This window comes from Ovis aries, chromosome 19, assembly GCF_016772045.2.
Source record: "Ovis aries strain OAR_USU_Benz2616 breed Rambouillet chromosome 19, ARS-UI_Ramb_v3.0, whole genome shotgun sequence".
Taxonomy (NCBI): domain Eukaryota; kingdom Metazoa; phylum Chordata; class Mammalia; order Artiodactyla; family Bovidae; genus Ovis; species Ovis aries.
In genome coordinates this window covers 59,441,402-59,461,547 of record NC_056072.1, presented here as the reverse complement: position 1 = coordinate 59,461,547, position 20,146 = coordinate 59,441,402, and the positions used below count along the sequence as shown (strand labels likewise).

The window sequence follows — 20,146 nt, the reverse complement described above, 5'->3', positions numbered from 1 at the left end:
CCGCTGCATGCAGAGTGCATTCCGGTCGCTGTCCTTCACCAGTTTCCCAAGGGTTTCACGTGCACAAGACTCTTACTTAAGCAGGAACAGTCAGTGGACCCCTCTGACTTCCCCAGGGGAGACCAGAGTAGACAGAGACAGCTTTGGAGCAGAGCCGTGGGACTGTGTGGTTGGTGTTCAATCGCACAGTCGTGTCCAACTCTCTGCGAGCCCGTGGCCTGCAGCACGCCAGGCCTCCCTGTCCATCCCCAACTCCCAGGCTTTGCTCAGGCTCATGTCCACGGAGTCGGTGATGCCATCCAACCATCTCATCCTCTGTCGCCCCCTTCTCCCGCCCGCAATCTTTCCCAGCACTAGGGTCTTTTCCAAGGAGTCGGTTCTTCACATCAGGTGGCCAAAGGACTGGAGCTTCAGCTTCAGCATCAGTCCTCCCACTGAATCTTCACAGTTGATTTCCTTTAGGATGGACTGGTGGGATCTAGACGTGACTTTGAACTCTGGGAGACAGTGGAGGACGGAGGAGCCTGGCGCGCTGCAGTGCCTGGGGTCGCAGAGAGCGGGACCCGACTTAGAGGCTGAACAGCAGCGACAGCCTCCTCTTGCTGATAGAGTTAGTGGCCCAGCCTCAAGTGCTTCCCTGTCTGCCCCGCTCTCGCCCGAGTTGAAGGCTGTCCCAGCGTGTATTGGGGGGGGACTCATAAAACCGGGACCATTGCTGGTTCTCTTCCATGTGAGACAGGATGGTTTGGGGCTGAGCAGGGGGCACAGGGTGGGGCTGGGGGTAGTGACCCGGGCGCTGAAGCGTCATCGTTCTCCCTGACTGACTTTATAGTGGGCAAGTGTAAAATGAGTCATTGAATGAGGCCTCGCTGATTAACGCTGGGCTCATTTTGTCTCTCGTACTGCGATCTAGGGTAGCTTTCATTTGGGGGGGGCGGTGCTCAGCACTCCCCGGGCGGGAATCAGAGTCAGGGAGAAGGACCATCTTCAGGGACATCAGGAGACAGGCCCAGAGGCTGGGACTTGGGTGGGTGGCCAAGGACAGGGTGTGGTCCCGTCCCCAGGGCAGCCGAAGCCCCAGAGGACATGGAACCAATCACAGAAGACGCCCAAGGAGCAGAGAGAGAGACAGGAGCCGCGGAGACTGCACGTCCCTGAGATGAGCAGCTGCTGCGGCCAGTGCCCAGAGTGGGGCGGGGGCGCAGCCTGGACCCTCGGAGTCTGGGGATGAGGTCGTGGGGACAGTGACAGACAGGCCCCCTCGCCTGCGGGGCGACCTCCAGTTGGCTCTAACAAGGGCCCCAGGACTCAAAGAAGGAGGTTGGCACTACCGCCCGAGGCATCGTGTGAGTGACTCGCTTCCCGGAGCAAAGTGACCCTAACTGCGGGGGCAGTGGGGTGTGCAGCCAATGGTAGGGGCTCCTGGGGGGCTCCTCCCATGGACAGGTGGACAGAGGGGGCAGCCTGTGCCCAGGCCCCGCTCGGGAAGGGCGTGGCGGGCAGGGTGGGGGCAGGGGGCCACCCTGGCCGGGCCGGGCGGGCCGGGCGGGCGGGCTCCGCGTGCTCTCCGGGGGGCCCCTCCTGGGGCGCCCGGCGGCCCGCGCCCTCCCGGGCCGGGCTGGCGGGTCCTGGAGCCGCGCGCGGCGAGGACGCGCGGTCCGTGGAGCAGCTGCGCCCCCTGGCGGCGGCACCGGGCCGCGTTCCCACGGCGCGGCCGCGGCCGCAGCGCCGTCCTGCAGGGCGGCCGCCTGGACGGCTGCGCTCGGGAGCAGCTCGGGCGCCCGGGGAGGCAGCCCGCACCGGGGATGAGCAAAAAACAAGACAAAACCTGGAGAACATGGAGAGAAAGGGAGCCTGGAGGGGAAAAGGAGCTCATCCGCTTGGATTCGGGGAGCAGCGAGTCCACCCCGGAAGAGGGGCCGCTTCACGCGCGCGCGGGCCGAGCGAGGCAGCGGCGGGGGCGCCGGGCGGGCCCCTCGTGGTGGGCGTGCAGGCGGCCCGGGCAGCCCCCGTGGCCTCAGCTCGCGCTGACCGCAGGGTTTCTGCGAAGTGGGGTCAGGAAGTGACCCAGCGCCCAGCGCCGGACAAGGCACGAAAGTCCAGGCACGGTCCTGCTTGCAAACCCCACAGACGCGAAGCGGATCCGAGCAGGCACGCGTCTGCGCGGGGGAACCTCAAGGGCAGGCAGGCCGCGAACCAGAAACCGCCAGCACCACGCGGTCGGGCTGGAGACGCACAGGAGCGCCCTGCATGACTCAGAGGGGCCGCGGGAAGCCGAAGAGCGACAGCCTGCGGGGGACTCTGGGACCTGGCTGGCGGCCTGGAGGGAGGGGTACACCACGCAGGGGGCGGCTCGGCGGGCTCAGGGCCCTCCGAGCGTTCCCGGGCCTCAGTGGCTCTGATCCACGCCACGCACGACGCGGGGTAGTATCTGTCTGTCCTGGGTGTTTCAGTTCAGTTCAGTCGCTCAGTCGTGTCTGACTCTTTGGGACCCATGGACTGCAGCCCGCCAGGCCTCCCTGTCCATCACCAGCTCCCAGACTTCACTCAGACTCCTGTCCGCGGAGTCGCTGATGCCGTCCCGCTGTCTCACCCTCTGTAGTCCCTTCTCCTCCCGCCGTCAGTCTTTCCCAGCCTCAGGGTCCACGGCATCTCTTACCCCGTCCTCTATTCTTTCTTTTACTTTTATGATACATTCTGTAATCGTTTGGTTACAGCATTTCTCCAACCTTGTTTGGAGTGAGACCCACATGGCGGGAGCTCCCTGGACTAACCTGGCCTGGCGCCCACTGGTCAGCGTGTGGCCTCGGTCACTCAGCTTGCTGCGCTTGTTCATGCTGGTGTCAGGGAGACGCTCCGACCGACCCTGTTGAGAGAAGTGAGGGAGTCAGTCCTCCAGGGAGTCATCCAGGGCCTGCGATGAGCCAGGCAGGGGGCAAGGCGGACACAGAGGCTTCGAGGCTGGGGGCAGGGGGGCGAGTGGGGCAGCTGACCCATGCCCCCGCCACATGGGCCCCCTCCCAGGACAGCCAGCAGCCACAGGTGCGCCCCGACACAGAGGCTCCTTTTCAGCAAACACAACCTCCTGTCTGTATCCAGGACAGGTCCCCACAGGGCACACACGTCTTTCCTTTTCTCCAACCTGAGCTCACCTCCCTTTACACCTGAAAGACCAGCCCTTCTCGGACAATCAGACAGAGGAGGCTAGAACCTAAGGGAGCACTCAGTGGGCACGGTGGTCCCCACACTTCACGGTTTACAGCAGCAATAAGCAAACTTTGTGTGTGAAGAGCCGAATGGCTAGATGGTCTGAGTCCAGTCTTTGCTGGTTTCTGTATGGCCGGCAAGGGGGGGCGGGGATGTTTTCCACATCCTTTAAACGTGCAATTCTTGCACCGAGGCCTGTAAGTCTACAGAGATCACTTGGGGTGTGCACCCTAGGGACCTAGGCCCCAGCCCAGACGCTCTGTGTCAGGAAGTCCGGGAGAAGGCCCGAGACCGCGTTTTCCAGGGCAGCCGCCTCCCTCTACCCCAGCCCCTTCCCTCCAGCTCACCCCACCCCTACCCAGATCCTCCTGGGGGAGAGGGGGTCCCCCGGCCCCTCCCGTCCATCCCCTAGGACCCCAAGAAGGCCCACCAGGCCCGAGGCACCCAGATGCAGGCCTGGCGTCCCCTGCAGACCTGGTCCCTGCGCCCCTGGCCTGGCCAGCCTGGCCTACAGCCAGCAGCCGGACGGGATGTGTGGCCGTGGCTCTGCTGGACAAAGCCCAGCCCTGCCCGGTACAGGCAGCTGGCCTCCCCGCTCGGCTCTCCACCACCCGCCTGCGGTTCCCTTTCCTTCTTCCACCCTCATGCTGCAGGCTTGATTCTGTTCCTACATCTCAGCCAAGCAAGCAGAGGGCCGAGACCCCGATCGGTCTGCTCCGTGTCTTTCCATCACCCCTCAGCTCGGGGAGGGAGGCCGCAGGGACACGCAAACGGCTCCGGGGACGGCCAGCAGGGGCACAGCTGAGTAGGGGCAGGATGGAGGAGTCGGAGTTCAGGGTCCAGAGACGGAAGACACAGCTAGGCTGCGGCAGCTGGCAAACTGTACGCCCAGCTTCCAGAAGCCCCTTCCGCTGAGCCCAGGCCGGTGGGCATAAAGGAGGAATTTCCAGCAAAGAAGAAAAGCAAGCCTCTGCTAAGGAGTCGAGCGATCGTCGGCAGAAGAGAGAAACAGGCCAGCGCAGCTCTGCAGCGGTTTTATTGAGATAAGATTCACACATCGCGACGCTCACCCACTGACAATACACAGTGATTCAGAGTATTCAGGGCTGTGCAAACATCACAACGACCAAGCGCAGGACACTTTTTATCACCCTGAAACGAAATCCCACGGAGGGAAGGGCATAACGGAGAGAAGACACTCGGGACTGCGACGCTGGGGTGGACAGACCTCACTGCTGACCACGGCTCTCTGCTCCGCCTGTGCGCTCTGACACAGACAGCAGCTGAAATCAGCCTACTCGGGCTCGTAAGAAAAAAGAGACCCCCCCCCACTTTCCAGGCACCCCTTCACTTCCTCCATCCCCACCCCGCCCCTGGCAAACACTGACCTGACCTCTGCCTCTACCGGCCGCCTGGACACTTCGCACAGCGCGTGGCCCTGGGGACTGGCTCCTTTCGCCGAGCACCACGTGTCCAGGGCTCAGCTACGCTGAGGAAGAGTCGGCACTTCACTTCTTCCTGCTACAGCCTAAAGAACAGACCACTTTAATCTTTCTGTTTTCCAGTCACACCAGCGCATGTGGAAGTTCCCTGCCCAGAGATCAAGCCCGAGCCCTCTGGAGTGGAAGCCCAGAACCCGGACCACGGGACCACCGGACCACAGGGAGCTTCCTACGTGCCTGTTTTTATTTATCTCGCCTCACTCGCTGGGCGGCCGCCACTTTTGGACTATTATGAACACTCCTGTGCAAGCTTTTGCTTGAACATCTGTTTTTAATTCTTCGGGGCTTATATTTAAGCATGGGATTTCTGGGTCAGCGGATAAAGAACGGGCCTGCAATGCAGAAGACACAGGGGATGCGGGTTCAGTCCCTGGGTCAGAAGATTCCCCTGGAGGAGGGCACGGAACCCACTCCAGTATTCCTGTCTGGAGAATCCCGTGGACAGAGGAGCCTGGTGGGATACAGTCCACGGGGTCGCAGAGTCGGACTTGACTGAGTGATTAAGCGTGCAGGACAACTCACACGGAGAACATTTAACGGTCAAGCCATGAGCCAAGCCTTTAATTTGGACATTTAATCGCTAGTCATCTAGTCACTGAGGGACAGCCAGACGTGTTTTCCAGTGTTGACAGTGTCTTAAGCTTCAACCAGGAGTGTACAGCCGGACGTGTTTTCCAGTGTTGACAGTGTCTTAAGCTTCAACCAGGAGAGTGCCTGTAGGCAGCCCTACACCTGAGGAAATGACCAGGAGGCCTGGACAGGGCACTGGGTAGGTTGGTCACAGCTCTCCTGCCAAGGAGCAAGCGTCGTTTAATTCCACGGCCGCAGCCACCATCTGCAGTGACTTTGGAGCCCCCAGAATAATCTGCCACTGTTTCCACTGTTTCCCCATCTATTTGCCATGAAATGATGGGACCAGATGCCATGATCTTCGTTTTCTGAATGTTGTTTTAGGGCAACTTTTCACTCTCCTCTTTCACCTTCATCAAGAGGCTCTTTAGTTCTTCTTCACTTTCTGCCATAAGGGTGGTGTCAGCTGCATATCTGAGGTGATTGATATTTCTCCCGGCAATCTTGATTCCAACTTGTGTTTCTTCCAGCCCAGCGTTTCTCATGATGTACTCTGCATATAAGTTAAATAAGCAGGGTGACAATATATAGCCTTGACGTACTCCTTTTCCTATTTGGACCCAGTCTGTTATTCCATGTCCAGTTCTAACTGTTGCTTCCTGACCTGCATACGGATTTCTCAGGAGACAAGTCAGGTGCTCTGGTATTCCCATTTCTTGAAGAATTTTCCAGTTTGTTGTGATCCACACCAGCAAAGGCTTTTCTGAACTCTCTTGCTTTTTCTAATAAAGGATGTTTAGCCAGAACTTACAAAGAATTGTCACAACTCAATAATAAGAAAATCCAAACAATCCATCTTGTTAATGGGCAAAATGCCTGAAAAGATGGTCAGTCAGTCAGTTTAGTTGCTCAGTCGTGTCCGACTCTTTGCGACCCCATGAATTGCAGCATGCCAGGCCTCCCTGTCCATCACCAACTCCCGGATAACCCACCCCCCCCCAAAAAAAAGATCTACAGATGGCAAGTATGCGCATGAGAAGAGGCTCCACAGAACGAGTCCGCGGGAAAATACAATTTAGAAGCACAGTAAGAGCTCAGAGCCTGTTACCCACAGTGAGGGGCGTCCCTGGTGGCTCAGATGGTGAAGAATCTGCCTGCAATGTGCAGGACCCAGGCTCGATCCCTGGGTCGGGAAGATCCCCTGGAGAAGCAACTGGCAGCCCACTCCAGTGCTCTTGCCTGGAGAATCCCGTGGGCAGAGGAGCCTGGCGGGGTCACAAAGACTTGGACACAACTCGGCACCTAACACACACACACACACACAGTGAAGTACGTCAGAGAGAGAAAAGCAAGTTCCGCATAGTAACACATCTACGTGGGATCTGGACAAACAGCGCCGACGCACGGTCTGCAGGGCAGGGACAGACACACAGACGTGGAGAGTGGACCTGTGGACACGGGCAGGGAAGGGGGGCGAGCTGAGAGGACCAGTGATGTGTGCTCGCTGTTGTGCGTGGGACAGACAGCCCGTGGGAGGCCTCTGGGCAGTGCAGGGCGCTCACCGCGGTGCTGCGATGATCTGGGCGGGGCGGGCAGGGAGGCCCACGAGACAGGGGCCTGTGGATACGTACCGCCGGTTCCCATTGTCCTAAGCAGAAGCTAGCACGGCAGCGTGCAGCGATATCCCCCGTGTAAGACACACAGTAAGACGCCACACGAGAGAGACTGACGGTTCATTAGCAGCCTGACACGAGCCACTGCTGGTCAGCCTGCAGAGCAGCTGGAACCCTCGGACGCGGCCGGGGGTCTGCAAGGCTGTGAAGAGGCAAGCTCTGCAGAAGGGCTCGGACAACTCGGTGAGTCGGGTGCCAGCCGAGCCGGAGGACCCAGTCGCAGAGCCGACACACTGCACGGCTGTGTTCGTATGGAGGCGTGAAGGTAAAACCGTGGGGACAGAAGACCCGTCCGTGGTCGGCAGGAGCTGAGACTGGGGGCGGGGCGCGGACCACAGAGGCACCGTGGACCCAGCTCCTCTGCGTCTGGGCTGCAGTGGTGGCTGAGGGGCTGCGTGCTGTCGTCACTCGCTGCACAGCTGTCCAGGGAGAAAGGTGAACTTTGGGGGCTCCCCGGTGGCTCAGCGGTAAAAGAATCCACCCACCGGTGCAGTGGGCACGAGTGCAACCCCTGGTCCGGGACGATCCCACAGGCGGCGGAGCAGCTGAGCCCGTGGGCCACAACTGCCAAGCCGTGCCCGAGGGCCCGGGACCCGAGACAAGCACAGCCACCGCAATGAGAGGCCCGCGCAGCGACCACAGTCACCCCCGCCTGCCGCAGCGAGAGGAGGCGCGCAGCAACGGAGACCCAGCACGGCCAAAAATAAATGAAATGTTTAAAAAGAGCAAATCACCACACGCACAGCAACGCAGACTCTCACAGTCGTGCTTGAGTGAAACGAGCCAGACGCACGAGGGGCCAGGCTGAGTGCTTCCGTGCGCGCAGAGCTCCAGAATGTGCGGCAGTCAGCAGCGACAGCAGAGGCTGGAACAGTGCGCACCTGGGGCAGGTCTCGAAACTGGGCCCACACTAGGAGCCTGTGGAGGCACCGAGGGCCCCGCCTCGGTCCTGGACGTGGTGACCCCAGTATCGATGCGTGTGAGTGCTTTCCTGCCGTGCATCTTACTTAGGCTCAGCGACGCGGGCCCCAGCCGCCCTTGTGTGGCGAGGGACTGGAGTCCGGCCTACGAGAGCTGCCTGGAAGGTCTGTGTGTGCAGTTTCTGGAGGGGTCTTTAAAAGCAGGAAAGCAACTCTCCCTTCCTCTGTTCTGCTGGCTGGCTGGCACGTAGATGCAAGACTGGCGCTTGAGCAGCTATGCTGGACAACGAGGTGTCGCAGGGACGGGGCAGTAACAGAAGGAGCCTGGGCCTCAGAGACCACGGAGCCTGGCGGCTGCGCTAGGACAGCTACCTCCAGACTCCTGGAAACTGACAAGAGAAACCAAGTGTCCGACCTGCTGTTATTCGGGGTTTTCTGTAACGAGCAGCCAGACCTACTCCTAAGTGATACAGACACGGGGAAGGACACGTGAGCTCTAGAAGCCTGTGGCAGGTGGGCTGGATGGGGCTGCCCGGGAGTGCAGGAGGGCAGTTACTTGGCGATGCGTCCTGGCAGTGGACGCTGGGCTGGAAGGCACTGCGGAGGTCGTGGTGGATGCGGACATGAGGACCACAACAGGGCAGTGAGGTGGGTTCAGATTTCCAGGAATTAGGAAAGTGAGGGCTCTGTACAAACACGGCAGGAAGCAAGATGCGGAGGTTTGTGAAGCAAGAGAGTGACCCCAATTCCCCTTCATCGACTCCTGAGCCAGCAGTGACTGACCGACGGGCGCCTGAGGAAGCACCCGGCGCGCTGAGCGCTTCACGCCTCCCCTCTGAGTGCTCAGCGCCAGACATAGCTCAGGCGAGCTCGGCTCGGGCTAGGCTACCGCCCTTGGTTCCGGGGCCGTCAGAGACCTGAGTTTGAGGCCGCGCCTTCTGACTCTGAAGTCTGAGCTCGGAATCCCAACGACGTTGAGCACCGCGAACCCGGCGGGTCTCAAAGATGGAAGGTGACCCCCCACCCCACGGGCCTGGATCTACCCACTGGGAGCCGCTGGCACTTGGCAACCCTTTCCCGCCGCGGGGCGCCTGGCGTCAGGCCCCCTTCTGTCCAAGTGCCCCCTGCGCCCGAGAACAGACGCCCCCCCTGGTCTTCAGCCACTTCCCTCGGTGGCCCCACCTCCTCCCGGGAGGAAACTGGGCTGGGGAAAAGACGGCAAGGCAGAGCAGCTGCCACGGCCCCCGACCCGACCCCCGGAGCCCGGTCACGCGGGACGCTGGACTGCCCCAGCCCTCCAGCTCCCGGGGGCCCGACTCCCCCGGCAGACGCGCCCCGAAGCCCCCGGTGCCCGTTGCTTGAAGCCAGCGCAGAAGGGCCAGGGCCGCCCTGCTCGGAGCCCAGGGGCAAGGCAGCGCCCGGACCGGAGGCTCAGCCAGCCCGCACCTCGGGGCGCCTCTCCCCTCGCGAGGCCGGCGGAGCCCCGACGGCCCCCACCCCTCGAGACGCCGGCCCAGTGTCCCCACAGAAGGTGCTGGGAGCAGCCCCTGCGCTCGGGCGTCCGCGGAGGGCCAGGGGCTCCCCGGGCCGCAGCCGGCTGCAGCCCCCCAGCTCCCAGCAAATACCAGTGGGATCTGGTCATTTAAAAGCTCCAACTTTTCTCCCTTGTGCTTAGCCCAGGTCCACCTGCCCGCAGGAAGCCGCATGCAGGGCCCGCGCGCCCGTCACCTCAGAGGTCCCGGTGTAAGGCCTGAGCGGCCCCCGCGCCGCCTCGGGCCTCGAGAGACTCGGGGCGCAGACCTCTGGCTAGAAAGGCAGGCAGGGAGCGCGCTCTCCGGGGCGTGAGCCCACACCCCTCCCTTCTGACGGCAGAGGCTTCCTCTGCTTCTGAGCCGACTTATGCGCGCTCTGCAGGCTCCGCAGGAGGACCCTGGCCCAGGGCCAGCGCGAAAGGGTTGGGAACACGGACGGGCTTCAGTGGGCTGGAACCTGTTGGGAGCAACGTCGTCCAGGTGAGGGCACCCACCTGCAGAAAACCACAGGCGCCAGGCACGGGGCGGGGGGTGGGGGGGAGGCCTAGGGGACGGTGGGAATATTCTAGAAGGTATGGCCGGTCCTGCAGGCCACATCAGCCAGATCCCAAGAGGCCCGCACACAGCCCTCTTCCATTCCAGCTGAGAACACGGGCCTTTCGTGTTTAAAATTATTATCACCTGCTTCAGAGTCAAACTAGGCGCAGCTCAACTTCAAGAAACATGGCAACACACGCCAAGGCCTTGAAACAGCGTGCTGCCACCGACCCGCCCAGGAGCTCCCGAGACAAGAGGGCGCGGAGGCAACAGCTCGGTCACGCGGAGTCATCCAGTGTGGTTTTAACAGTGCAGACTCTACACCCCTAACTCCAGGGCGATCGCTGCACAGCTGGCACGCGAGCCTATGTTCCCCGGTTCTTTGTCTCGTCACAGCGAAGCTTTGGAGTGACGGGCATTAAGCCCCCTCGGCGCGTCACAGCTCTCAGGTCTTGTGTAGACCGTGTTACAGCTCTTAGACAGCTCAGTGTTGCAGCTCTATTTTATTTAGAAGATAGCAGGAAAATCCATCTTCGAGGCGTGAGGGCCCGTCGATCTAGAGAGGAGGAGGAGCGCCCTACCTACCATATATATGTATGTGAAACACCATGGATACAACACCGCTACATATTCCTGGAAGCACCTCCCATGAGTAGAATATTCAAATGTGGTTTACGGGAAAAAAATGTTAGTGATACAAGGAAAATAGTACACAGTAACACTGAGAATACTTATCTAAATATTAAAACTTTGAAAATCAAAAATGATTTAAGATAGAAAAGCAATACAGAAGAAGACGTGGCCGCGATCGCATTGCAGACAGGTGCGGAGCGATCGCATTGCAGACAGGTGCGGAGCGGAGGCAAGAGACCGGCCTTCCTTCCCTACGGGCAGGTGGCGGAGACCTCCCGGCACTCGTTTGTGCGTCCTCTAACACCTTTAACGCCCTGAGTTACTTCTCAATCAGAACAGCGGCGTCATGTTTGCTGAGAACCCGTCTTCCTTCCAGCGAGAAGACACTGCTCAGCTCACCTCTCCGTCACCATCTCCTCCCTTCTCCCTGGTGAGACCCAGAGCCTGACTAGACCCCCTTGCCCCGTGCCCAGTGACTGCCGCTGGGGAGAAGACACCTCAGGACCACAAGCCCGGGCAGGCTTTTGGGGGCCCTGCTGCCCTCCTGGGTGGGGCCAGCCCGAGACGCCGGGCCTCTCGGAAAAACCGGAAAGCCTGGGCTTACATTCTTCCCAGGCACCAGGCTGGGGTGAGTCAGGCTGAATCCTGATTCACTCTGCTCCAGTGCCCCACCCCCAGTGCACACCCAAGCTCGCTTCCCTCATTTACAAGGCCCCAGGATTCACCTGCACTCGTGGGCCCAAGTGAGACTTGACACGCAGACGTTAGGACACTTACTTTTCCTGCTTCATGAAGACAGTGAGACAGGGAAGAATGAGGTTTAGCAGAAACACGCGACAGTGAGAACAGCAGCTCTAGGCATCCGGTTTCAGGCCGAGCTGCAGCGACGGCAACACCCGCCCCGCAGGCCAGTTGCTCACCCAAGTCTTGGATTTCATGAGCTTACAGGCAGTTTTGTCTCTTGTACTGGCCCTGAATTTGCCACTTAGCCTGCTACCCTCAAACCCTCCCAGTGACATTGTTAACTGCTATCTCAGTCAACGTTCGTTGACTGTTCTGTTGTTCATGCTGGAGGAGGAAACAGAACAGGCTGTTTTGAAAGTGGGGCTCCATCTTGGGCTGGACTGTGGACTCTGAGCCATATGCCCAGTATCTACAGAAAAGACACACCATCGGGAAAACCAGGCCCCCCAAAAGGAAGAGCCCCAGGGCTTGTACCTAGACCCTCTGCCTGAAAGAATACCCTAATTATCTGTGTAACCTCTGAGCTATATGCCCAGTATCTACAGAAAAACATGCCATCAGGAAAACCAGGGCCCCCGGCAGAAGAGCCCCAGGGCTCGCACGTAGACCCTCGGCCTGAAAGAGTACCCTAATTATCTGCGTAACCGATAGAATCGTGCATTCTAGTATGCTTACTGGGCTGTGCCCACAGGCCTACTGATAATTGTCCACTGTTAGCCACCTCAGCTTAAGGCTTATGAATCATGGGTTAACTTTGATTGTATCTTTCTTTTCCTTTGTTCAGACTAGTTTCAGGGAATTTGGGGAGGTGGGTTTGAGCATGTACACTTAAGGCATATAAGGTTTTCACAAAAACTGGTTGGGGACCCTGGCTAAGAGGAGACTGTCCCTCAGAGATCCCACCGGGGTAATAAACCGCACTCCGCCATCTGCAGTCCTGGGTGAGTTTGCTTCCCGGAGCACGTGGCTACAGCAGTGTCCAGCCTCTGGCTTTCTTGCCCATCCAAGCTGAACCCCTAGGCGACAGACACAAGTTGGTCCCATAGTTCCTCAAGAGTCTGGAAGTATGAGGCGTCCCTGCGCACATACTTCATTCACCCGACACAGAGGCATACTTTCAGTAAGAGCATTTCCAGGTCAACAGTACTTGTGTTGTTATGCCCAGAGTCCGAGTCCCCAAAACTGAGAGAATGAGACATCCACAGCAATGCAAAAGCATAAAGGGGTTTATTGCTAGCTCAGCCAGGGCCCAGGTCTCATCCAGCACAGGGGAATCCGACAAGAGCCCGGAGCTCTGAATCACATCTGGTTTTATACAGAGGGTTTTGTTCCTGTGAAAGCATAGCTGATTGGTTAAACCGTGCGCGTGCGCGGGCCTTTTAACCTCGCATCCCTATCCGGATTGGCTCAGGCCTGGCGGGCGGGGGCTCCGGGGGTTTTTTCTGATTGGTCGAGCTGCACTGCCTGCGGGAGCTCCCGGTGCCTCAGCTTCCCTAGAGGCTAAGCCTCAGGCCAGCCTGCCCCTTAGAGCCCGTCCTGGCTCCAGCTCGGCCCTAACAGCGTCACGGTATTAGGAACATAAGCTTAGGTGTGTGACTAGGCTGCAGTCCAGTGTAACGAGTGACCTGTGAGTAGTGATTTGCTTCTATCTAAGTCAGACTGAATTTGTTTGCACTTTGAATGTGGTTTCTGAGGGGACGAAGGTGTCACAGAGACGCTCAGGAAGGTAAGCAGGCACAGGCCCAGGGACTGTCTGCAGTATGCCGCCTGCCTTCCCAGCACAGCGCCGTGGAGTCCAGCCCATCGCGTGGCCAGCGGCCGCGGCGGGATGACGGGAACCTGACTGCAGACAAGGGTACCGTGCGGTCCTCGGAGAGACCGCGGCGCCAGACGCAGCCTTCCCTGGTCTCGCTGCCAGCGGCCGCCGAGCACGGCCTGTTCACTCTCCTTTGCCTCCAGGTCATCTCAGCTGATCTGTCCGTGAGGCTGGATTCTTCTCCCGCCTAGTGCAGTCTGTTGAGCCCTCAAGCGAATTCTCCCCCTTCAGTTACGCCTTTCTTTTACGCCCTAATTCCTGGTGTTATGGGTGTTCTCACAGGCACGCACGTGAGGTTGTTCAGTAGCGTTAGACTCTTTGTGACCCTTTGGACTGCAGCTTGCCACGCTCCTCTCTCTGTGGGAGTTCCCAGGCCCGAATGCTGGAGTGGATTGCCATTTCCCTCAAGGGGAATCTTCCCAACCTATGGATCAAACCCTCATCTCTCGCGTGGGCGGGCAGATTCTTTACCACTGAGCCACCAGGGAAATGTCTCTAGACCTGACTTAGCTCTGTATATATTTGAAAGAGCTTAGTCCTGGCCTAGTAACTCCCATGTCTGGGCATCCTTATGGACAGCGTCTGTGGACGCTCGTTTCCGGTGTGCACGCCGCATTTTCTCTCCGTTGCTGTTTCTTGCCACGTTTCCCGTGTTGCTGACAGCAGGGTATTCTAAGCAAAATAAACTGGCAACTCTGGGAGTCAGACTCGCTCCCCTCCTCAAGGCTGGCTGCAGTTTCTGTTGCTGCCTGTTATTTACCTGAACTGACTCTGGAAAGCAACGTGCGAGCACTGAAGTCTCTGTGGAGACAGCTAGTGATCAGACAGAGCTCGCAGAGTGTGCCGAGGGCCCAGCCCTGGATAGGTCTGCCCAGCCCTCATGCCTGCTATGGGGCCTCGAGGCAGCACAGCGCCTCCCAGGTCTCCCTACAGCCTTGGGCACGCATGCACCTGCTCTACCCCGAGCAGGGCCTCCCAGAAGAGCCGATGCTTTAGGGCTCCTCAAAGGCGCCTGGACCCCGGCTGCGCATCCCCTCCTTCTCCTTTAAACTTCTGACTTAAGCATTATCTACTCCCTTGGGCGGGCAGTTGTGATGTTAAACCACCGCTGGGAAAAGGTTTTTTGCATTGGATGAACTCCTAGCTCCAAGGCAGTTCAAATAACAACAGCTTTGCAACTAGGGTCTTCCCGAGAAACTCCAGGCAACTCAAACCGTCTGAGACTCAAATATTCTTTTTTTTTCTTTTTTCCAAATAAGTCACAAAAATCACTTCTGAAGTACCTTTTAACCAGCAGGCTTAATTTACCATTGTGTTCGGCCTCAATCCGTGAAGCTTCACAAAGCAGTTAGCCAAATCTCAAGATTCAGCTGAAAAGGTCATCACCCATTTTCCCGCCAGAACCCTTCTCCTATTACTGATTAGGCTGCCCAGTAGGTTTTCTCCTGGAATCGATACTTGGTTTGTTTCGGTGCACCTACCTTTTATCTACATCCCTTTCAAAGTTTCCTTTGCTTGTTATGCAAACTTAAGCCTACGCTTGGAATCCCATGGACAAGAGGAGCCTGGCTGGCTACAGGCCATAGGGGTCGCAGAGTGTCTCCAAAATTCATGTTAAAGCCTTAACCCTCCCCGCCCAATGTGACGGTTTTAGGAGGTGGGGCCTTCGGGAGGTAATCAGGGCTGAGTGAGGTGGGAAGGATGGATGTCCTACAGACCAGAGCCCTTCTTTTGGGTCATTTCTTCCCCAAGTGTAAGAATCACCTTGAGAACTTGCTGCACCACCACCTCCTCAGCCCCTCTGCGCTGATCCTGAGTCAGACCGTGGGCCTGGGAACCTGCATTTCTGCCGAGCTCTAAGGTAACAGGAGCGCTTCTCCTCTGAGGCTCTCACTTTTTAGCTGGTGTTCGGCCCGAGGAGCGGCCAGTGTGCCGTGTCTTCTCAGGAGTCTCTCGCCACGTGCCGGGGAGGGCATTCCCGCCTGCGTGCTGAGGATCAGCGTTCCCCCCTGCTGCGGGGCTGTGGCTCACCAGGCGGCCAGGGGCTCGGCGGCAGCTGCAGGGAGAGGCGCCCTTCAGCCGGCCGTCTCCCCTCTCCCTGAGCAGGGCCCTGTGTGGCTGAGCTGCTCTCCGTTACCCACTACAGTGCTGCGACCGGTCTCTGCCCAACAGCCCAACGCGCTGCTTCCGGGAAGCAGAACCGGGGGACTGGCCGCCAAGCGCTCTGGGGCTTGAGGCACAGAGCTGGAGCAGATTTAACTCCTGCCGCTTCTGCACGCCTTGGCAGTAATGGAGTCTAGCCATTTGCAAGGATTTTAAACAAATACAAATCTTGGGCTTCCCGGGTGGCACAGGGGTAAAGAATCCACCTGCCGGTGCGGGAGGATGAAGAGACACGGGTTCAATCCCTAGGCCAGGAAGATCCCCTGGAGGAGGAAATGGCAGCCCAGTCGAGTATTCTTGCCTGGGAAATCCCAAGGACAGATGAGCCTGGCGGACTACAGTCCACGGGATCCCAGTCAGACACAGCCGAGCACACACACTCAAGAGTCATCAGACAGCCCGCTTTCTCTGCTCTGAGGTCCCCCGGGAGAAGTCGGCAGTCTGCAACCCACAAGCGCGTGCTCACAGGACCCGGTGCTGGCCCCCGATCTCAGACTCCCAGCCTCCAGAACTGGGAGAAATACAAGCCTTTTATTTAGAAGTCACCCAGCCAACGGTGTTCTGTTAACAGAAGCCATACAGCAATTCACATGTGTTCAATCAATTCCACAGTCATCGAAACAATGACAGCTCTAACAGGTGAGCTGTTTTCTCATAAAACTAAAACACTGACATTCCCATCTAAAACACCTCTCATTCAAGGCCGGCACGCTGAGAGCCTCTGCGCGTCAGCTTCCGTGGGGCCAACACACGGCCTGCTTGCAAGCCGCTGCCGCTGCCCTCCAGACCGTCAGTCAAGGTCCAATTCTACCAATCAACCCGCAGCTCTTCCTGATATTTGCATGACGCGTGGTAAGAAATACAATTTGTTGAGAAAAGTACAAGAATTACTTAATTTAGATCTTGTATTGCTTTATCCAAAATGAATCAAGTTCTATCACAAATCTTTTCACCTGAACCACATGTTTTAACAGCATCCTGATGAAATGCACTTATTTAGCACTTTGATCTTTTAACACATAACTTTTGAGCACTATTTGTAGCCAAAACTTGCCATTAGCACTAACTCAAATTCCTGGTTGAAAAAAATCAAGTCAGACTACAGATTTTATGTATTGAGTTGGCCAAAATGTTCATTCGGGTTTTCTGTAAAATCTCATGGAAAAACTCAAATGAACGTTTTGGCCAACCCAACAATATGTATTTAACGCAAGTTTTCTTCTGTGCAGATTATTGCACAGAATCAAAGCAAGCTCCAGGCTGGGACTCACTACTGTTACAATCCCTTCTTTGTTCTGCAGACCAACAAGACTCAGATTTATTATATTTAGAAATATTAAAAATTACCCAGATTTTGTCATCGCTTCACTTCAGGTGGTTGATCTTAATGTTTATGACACAGTCTTAAGTGTATAGCACAAAAAACCTGCATGCTTGCTGCTGTAGTTTAAAAGAATTACACTGGGCAGACAAAATTTTAAGTCAGTGATTCTCCTAAAGCAATCTGCGTTCTGTTAACACAAACAGCTTAGCCACAGTCCCCTCAGTGACACAGACCAAACTGTGCCATGAATGTTCCTCAGATGTGGTTACAACAGCAGATTCATCTTCTACGGTACTAACGTCCTAAAACTGTCAGCACAAACCACTGAGTTTATGTGAAAATTTATATTAGCTAATTGTACAGGAGCAGTGATCAAAACCATCCCCAAGGAAAAGAAAATGCAAGAAGGCAAAATGGCTGTCTGAGAAGGCTTTACAAACAGTTGAGAAAAGAAGAGAAGCCAGAGGCAAAGGAGAAAAGAAAAGACATACCCATCTGAACGCAGAGTTCCAAAGAACAGCAAAGAGAGATCAAAGAGCCTTCCTAAGTGAACAATGCAAAAAAAAAAAAAAAAAAACAACAACAGGAAAACAATAGAATGGGAAAGACTAGAGATCTCTTCAAGAAAATTAGAGATACCAAGGGAATGTTTCAGGCAAAGACGGGCTCAATAAAGGACAGGAACAGAATGGACCTAACAGAAGCAGAAGAGATTAAGAAAAGATGGCAAGAATACACAGAAAAACTACACAGAAAAGACCTTAATGACCCAGATAACCACGATGGCATGCTCACTCACCTAGAGTCAGACATCCTGGAGGGCAAAGTCAGGTGGGCCTTAGGAAGCATTACTATGAACAAAGCTAGTGGAGGTGATGGAATTCCACCTGATCTATTTCAAATCCTAAAAGATGATGCTGTTAAAAGTGTTGCACTTAATATGCTAGCAAATTTGGAAAACTCAGCAGTGGCCACAGGACTTGAAAAGGTCAGTTTTCATTCCAATCTCAAAGAAGGGCAATGCCAAAGAATGTTCAAACTACCGCACAACTGCACTCATCTCACATGCTAGCAAAGTAATGCTCAAAATCCTTCAAGCTAGGCTTCAACAATACATGAACCGAGAACTTCCAGATGTACAAGCTGGGTTTAGAAAAGGCAGAGGAACCAGAGATCAAATTGCCAACATCTGCTGGATCATCGAAAAAATAAAAGAGAGTTCCAGAAAAACACCTGCTTCACTGACTATGCCAAAGCCTTTGAGTGTGTGGATCACAACATACTGTGGAAAATTCTGAAAGAGATGGGAATACCAGACCACCTGACCTGCCTCTTGAGAAACCTTTATGCAGCTCAGGAAGCAACAGTTAGCACTGGACATGGAACAACAGACTGCCTCCAAATCGGGAAAGGAGTGTATTGTCTGTATACTGTCACCCTGCTCATCTGACGTCTATGCAGAGTACATCGTGTGAAATGCCAGGCTGGATGAAGCACAAGCTGGAATCAAGATTGCCGGGAGAAACAGCAATAACCTCAGATATCCAGATGATATTGCCCTAATGGCAAAAAGCGAAGAGGAATTAAAGAGCTTCTTGATGAAAGTGAAAAAAAGAACGCAAAAGCTGGTTTAAAACTCAACATTCAAAAAAACTAAGATCGTGGCATCCAGCCACATCACTTCACAGCAAACAGACAGGGAAACAATGGAAACAGTGATAGACTTTTGTTTTCTTGGGCTCCAAAATCACTGCGGACAGTTACTGCAGCCATGAAATTAAAAGACGCTTGCTCCTTGGAAGAAAAGCTATGACAAACCTAGATGAAGTATTAAAAAGCAGAGACATTACTCTGCTGACAAAGGTCCGTATAGTCACAGATATGGTTTTTCCAGTCGTGTGTGGATATGAGAGCTGGACCATGAAAGCTGAGCGCCGAAAAACCAATGCTTTTGAGCTGTGGTGTTGGAGAAGACTCTTCAGAGTCCTTTGGACAGCAAGGCGATCAAACCAGTCAATCCTAAAGGAAATCAACCCTAAATATTCATTGGAAGGACTGATGTTGAAGCTCCAGAACTTTGGCCACCTGATGCAAGGAGCCGACTCATTTGAAAAGACCCTGATGCTGGGAAATACTGAAGAAGAGGAGAAGGGGATGGCAGAGCATGAGATGGCTGGATGGCATCACCGACTCAATGGATGGGAGTTAGCACATAGTCTGGGAAATGGTGAAGGACATGGAAGCCGGTGCGCTGCAGTCCATATGGTCACAAAGCACTGAATAAGCGGCTGGACAGCGACAGTACAATTACTTTGGTAATTTTTACCATAAAGCGATTCAACAGTCTCACCATCAGGATGGTGCAGGGTCATATGTGCTAAACACCAGCTCTGAGCTACCTGCTGAACTGTGTCCAGGGCCTGACACAAACCTGCAGCAGTTTTTACAAAGGGGTCCTGCCCGGGAAGATGGGGCTGCTCGCAGAAGCAGGCCGAGGAGGGTCGGACTGAACGTCCTCCTCTGGCGGATGCACAGCAAGCGCTACCACGCCTGGTCACTTCACTGAAATTCCTGCCCACCTTCTGCTGGCGTTTGCATCGTCCACCCACGGGTTAGGTTTCCAAAAGAGGACTTCCTGTCTTAGAAAAAACCCTGAGGGAAAGACTCACAAATCCTGGCTACCTGCTAGAAACGGGAGGGAAGGGAAAGAAAAATAGCAACCCCTAACTACTGCAGAACACCTCGCCACCGCGGCTCTCCCACTCCATCCGTCCCAGCTCCGGCTGCGCTCCGGGAAGCTCACCTAACCCCAGGCGGCAGCGCCAGCCTGCCGCAGACGCTGGCGGCACGGAGTCTCCTTCCTCAGATTACCTCCCGCGTGCCACCCGCGATCACAGCTGCTCGGGCACAAACCCCAAACTCCGCGTCCAGCACCCCTCGCCCCGCCCAACGGCCCAAGGCCCTTAAACCTCACCGCTCCCCTCACACAGCCCTCCGCCAAGCAGGCCTGCTCTCCCCGGAGACCTCGGCAGGCGCAGCGTCTGCCGCCGTCGCAACGGCGCCTCTCCCGCCTCTCCTCGCCCTGGACGCCCCCGGCCTCGCCCCCTCCCCACAGTCGGCGGGGCCCGCGCCCCAAGCGGCCGCGCGTTTGCTCGCTGAGCCCACAAAAGGACGCCCGTCGTCCCGCCGCCGCGCACTTGCCGGGCGCCAGGCACCCAGACGCCCCAGCGCAGGCCGGCACTACGGAGCTCACGGTCGACCCCCGCGACACCGACCACCGCGGCCCTGCAGCGCGGGGCGGCAAGCCGGCGTGGGGAACGCCTTCCGGGTCCCGACACGCGGGTCCAACTGCGCAGGCGCACGCCCGCTTCCCGGCGGGCTCCGCGCCTCGCCCCGCCCGTCCGGCCTCACTCCCGACAGGCCGCGCGGCCCCGCTGCACGCCGGGAGTTGTGGTCTCGGCGCGGGCGATGCGCGCGCGCGCGGCGCGTGGCAGGAAGCGGAAGCGGAAGCGGCCGCCGCGGCGC

General features: G+C 56.8%; 1 long non-coding RNA gene across 1 annotated transcript; it reads right to left on the bottom strand.

Moving 5' to 3' along the window:
- Nucleotides 1-34: 34 nt before the first annotated feature.
- Nucleotides 35-19,912, bottom strand: LOC132658196 (uncharacterized). Its single transcript, XR_009597477.1, has 3 exons — nucleotides 11,300-19,912; nucleotides 2,775-2,866; nucleotides 35-541 (listed from the first exon to the last, which is right to left on the bottom strand). It is a non-coding gene; the product is annotated as an uncharacterized LOC132658196 (long non-coding RNA).
- Between the last annotated feature and the right edge of the window lie 234 nt (nucleotides 19,913-20,146).